We start from the raw sequence: 5,022 nt of genomic DNA on the forward strand, positions 1-5,022 counted from the left end.
AGGGACTAGGACAATTGTCTGAGACATGTCCCTCAGCTCCACATCTTTTACAGACGAAAGGACCGTCTGAAACAACATTTACATGGTAAATCCCTCCTTTTGAAGCTCCTCCCAACTCGTACTTATCAAACCTCGCCGTGAGAGCTTCTAATGTAGCTACAGAAGGAGATTCAGCAGCTCTCCTTTGATTTCCCCTGGAATTCCCATACTCAGCTTTATGGGTGGCCAAGTCATCAATGATCTTCCACCCCTTAGTCTCTCCCATATTCTCCTGGAATCTGCCACTAGCTGCCGCATCCAGGATAGCTCTCTGATCGTCATAGAGCCCATTATAAAACTGATTGCATAGGCTCCACTTCTCAAACCCATGATGCGGAATGGTTCGCACCAGCTTCTTAAAACGGACCCATGCCTCGTGAAAGTTCTCATCAGGCCCCTGTTTAAAGCTCGTGATCTGAGCTCTAATGGCATTTGTCTTTGAGGCAGAGAAGTACTTCTTATAAAATGCTAAGGCCAACGAATTCCAGTCAGTGATCCCATTAGCAGCTCGGTCCGGGTCTCTGTACCACTCCCTTGCAGCATCGCGGAGTGAGAATATAAACATTGTCTCCTTCACCTGGTCCTGGGTCACACCGGTCGGTGGGGGTATAGAGCAGCAATAGTCAATAAATATCTCCATATGCTTGGCTGCATCTTCATTTGCAGCTCCCCCGAATTGGTTCCTCTCAACCAAGTTGATATAAGAAGGCTTCGGTTCGAATTTCCTATCTGCTCCTGGTAATTCGAACCCCTTATATAGATTCGCAGCTGTCGACTCCGAGTGACTGGCTATAGTTGCTTCTTCAGCCATCTCTAGAAAATCTGGAGAAGTGACTGTCTCAGCTGATGAAGTAGAAACTGGAGACGAAGGTGGATCCTCCTCAAATAGAGCGTTCTCGTAGTAACTAGACAGAGTACTCAGCTCTTCCTCTGTCGGCAATACCCTAGATGATCGCCTCAACTCGCGCAAAGTCTTCTCAATCTCAGGATTGAACGGTAGTAATTCACCACCCTGTGATTTGAGCATAAGAAGAAACTACAAAAAGAATATGAGAATAGTTTAAGGAACGAATGTCCCTTAAACTAAGAAACAGACTAAAATAAAACAACTAAAAATTAGAACAATTGCCTCCCCGGCAACGGCGCCAAAATTTGATGCTTGTCGTTGTAAGCACCAAATATAAAATTTATAAATCCAACTACAACTATAGATAGCGGTAGCAGGGTCGAACCACAGAGAGGCAGATGTAATTATTAGTTGTCTAATTCCTAGTCTTTAAGGTAACAAATGTGTGGGGGTTGTTTTGAATTGGTCTATAACTAATGAGCAATAAACTAAAGAAATATGTAAAATCAAATAAAAAAGGGGTACTAAGATGGTCGGTTCTTTGTAGTTTTCAGTGACATACTAAGTAGGTCCGAAATAAACACTTGAGGCGGGAAAACAAGAGGTCCTCTCGGTCCACTCTTAACAAGTAGCGTCTTTCGATCTCGCTACGGGTCCCTAATATCACTAGTACGACTCTCGTCCGAAAAGTGACTCGATAACCTAAACTTTACCTATCTTTCGATCTCAAAGATAGTTTAGTCATTTTAATTGGTGGTCTAACAACTTTCCCTATCTTTCGATCTAATGGGTCAGTCATATCCTAAACATTCAACTAGTCGCGTGCACTCGATTCGTCAAATATAGAATTTAAATCAATTAAAACGAAGCAAAATCTCACGTGGCGGTCGATCGACCAGGGTGTGCGGTCGATCGACCGTGGCGCGACTCAGTCGTACTATTCTCGCCGCCTAATCTACGGTTCCCCTACATCCTAGCACAGGGTATTTAGCTACTCATGATATTGGTAAAAACAACAACACGATTAACGAAATAGACTACTGAATTCATGCTTAAATTAACGGAACAAAAGATTAGCATAAAACGATAATTATGGCTTCGGGAAACTAATCTATCAATTCTAGCTACAAACGAAATAAAGCAATGAAACTGAAATAGTGAATAAAGGAATACCAGTAGAAGAATTGCACGAAGAAGATCAAAAGCACGAACGAAAGGTATAGTATTGAATGATTCAACTCGAAAACCAAACCCTAATTAATGATAAACTAAAACTGGATGAAAGCTGAATGAAAACCCAATGATTAAAGCTTAATGTCAGGTTACGTTATATAGGAATATAACGTAACATTATTCGCAAAACCTAATACACATTGGGCTTCCTTATTCTCGATCTTTTTGATTGCGTCAGAGTAGCGGCTTGGTCGATCGACTACTATAACCGGTCGATCGACTGAGGTAAGCTGAACAGGAGTTCCTGTAAGTCGGGCTCTAGTCGATCGACTAGAGTAGCTGATAATCCGCTTTTAATTCTCGTGGATTTGTCTTTCGGGCCTCGAAATGCGCACCAAGCTCGTTCCTTGAGTAAATACTTCACGTCAAATACAGTGCAAGGTACTCGGGGACGGATTTAGCTCAATATCTACTCATTTCCGCATAAATCTGCAATATTACATAAAAATACGAAAGTAGACGAAATGGGGCAAATAGTAGCATAAAATACATAAATGAGCTCTAAAATGCCTGTAAAATAAGGTGTAAAACATCATATAAATGACACGCATAAATCGGGAAGATGCATACTTAGCCCAATATCCACCCCTCCTTCATTTAGCTAGGCAAGGACTACTTGATCCTTCATGTCCTTTGCCTAGTTGGGCGGATAGGGAAGTCTTCTTTCTGAGTGCATCTAGGGATGAGATTCCGGGTGACGATGAGGTTGTCGGTGATGAGGTTGTTGATGATAACATTGAAGAAGAGGCTAATGAAGAAGAAGAAGAGGATGATGAAGGAAGTGAGCAAGAAAGTGAAGAGGGAAGTGGTGATGAGTCAACTTCTATTGAGGAAGATGATGACAATGATGATATGGTGGAAGACTAGCAAGCTTTGGAGGCTCCTACCCTCTTGAGGTTTGTCTACTTCTTTCTTTGTTTTATTTATTTTATCTTGATCATGGTTGGAGAGTCTTAGCAACATAGAGGACTAACACCTCGGCCCCATTAAGGTGTTCTTATTTCATTGTTCCCACTCTTGAAAATCCAAAATGACAAATTTAGTTTCATGCATTGCATTTTGTGTGCATGAACTACCCCCAACTTTAGGACATTAGAAATAATGTCTATCTCGGTTTGGGGAAGTACATGCATACGCAACGGGAGGTAATCTAAATTACGCTCTCCGTCATAAACAAAAACCCATGCATCATGTAGTGTAGATTAGTATAGCTTGCATTTAGTGTAGAAATCATGCATCATGTTTGCATAATTTCCCATCATTTTGGCCATTGAGGACAATGCCCATATTAGTGTGGGGATGAGGAATTCTAACTTAACTTTTATTCAAAAATCCAAAAAAAAATTGAAAATTTTCGAAAAACCATAAAAAATTGAAAAATTGAAAATCCAAAAACAAGTTCATTTCCTTTGTAGTGTAGTCATGTATATATTGTTGTATATATCGTGTTTGTTCTATCCTTGTTCACATTGATTGACTACGCCACATCCGAGACATGAGGATATTGAAGACCGCATGGTATGATCTTTCCAATCTCCTTTTTCCTCTTTATGTTAATGACTATGTGGCTTTATTTTGATTGATGCGATATAACAATGTGAACTTAGGACTTGCATTTAGTTTATATGTCATATTATTTGGTAGAATCATTTGCATTAGGATGTTTATATGCTAGTTGCATCATGGCATGTAGTTGCATATTAGAAAAATTTTGTGAAACCGTTTACTTGGGAAGTTTGACAAGTGTATATAGGCCCTAGTAGATGCTTTTTCTTCTTAAGACTTTGCTTGTTAGAATACTTGTAAAACACCCTAGGATGTGTCATGCTAGTATCCTTTGACCCATGGATTAAGGCCTAGTCAAGAGTACCTTGTAGTGTGATAACTCCTTGGCTACCGTTTATGAAAGAAATGTAGATCTATATACACTATCATATTCATATATGTTTTAAATTAATTTGTCATAAAATTAATAAAGGTCTTATGCATGCAAACTAATAAACAATATAAGGAAGAAAAATAATTTTCTCACCATAAAAATCGGATTTATGGGCACAAGTGAGTTCACCTACTCACTTGTTCTTGAGCTCTCCAAATGGAAGAACAAGGATTCAAGTGTAGAATCCCTCCCAAAAGCATATACCCAAGGAATACATGTTAATAACCAATATTATTTAGATCTAGTAATAATATTAGTTTTACAATAAAATTGATACAAATAAATTGTATTTTTACTCTTGAAAATTTCGGTCAAGAGATGGTATTTTGTGATATTTTATTTCTCTAGAATTTTACAAATTGTAGAGAGTTTCTAATTTTCTTACTCTAGAAAATTTTCATGCAAAAGATGAATGAATGATCAAAAAGAAAAACTCTATTTTCTTTTCTCATATGGTTGGCCGAAAAAAGCCTAGGGTAGTATGCCCAATCCTTTTTATTTTTGCTCTTCTCAAAAGCTTAGGTTTGCATGGCTACTTGTTAGCTTCCATCATTGTGTTTTCCACTAAACAATTAACACAATTTTATTCCACTAACTCCCTCCATTAATTCGGTACACTCACATAAAATGGATGAGTCCATTTTATTTGTGATTTTGTCAATATGTCACTCGTGACACATTTCATGGCATCTTATTTATAAAATGTATTTTTAACCATTAAAAATCAACATATTAATAAAATATGTCAATTATAAAAATTATCATTGTAATTCATAATTACTTGTACCAAAAGTGTTTTCCGAATTATAAATTACAACATTCTGTAATTTATAATAATTTATTCATTCCGATTCAATTGTTTCTGTAAACAATAATTTCATCTAAGTAATAAAATAATTCGATTACTTAGACCGTGTCTCATTTAATCATATTTACAATAAGATACGTAAATTATACTCACAAA

At 37.6% G+C, this 5,022-nt stretch overlaps 1 non-coding gene across 1 annotated transcript; it reads left to right on the forward strand.

The window, feature by feature from the left end:
- The first annotated feature begins 362 nt into the window (after positions 1–362).
- LOC141654076 (small nucleolar RNA R71) lies at positions 363–469 on the forward strand. The gene has a single exon (XR_012547654.1). It is a non-coding gene; the product is annotated as a small nucleolar RNA R71 (small nucleolar RNA).
- Positions 470–5,022: the final 4,553 nt, after the last annotated feature.

This window comes from Silene latifolia, chromosome 4 (assembly GCF_048544455.1).
Source record: "Silene latifolia isolate original U9 population chromosome 4, ASM4854445v1, whole genome shotgun sequence".
Taxonomy (NCBI): Eukaryota; Viridiplantae; Streptophyta; class Magnoliopsida; order Caryophyllales; family Caryophyllaceae; genus Silene; species Silene latifolia.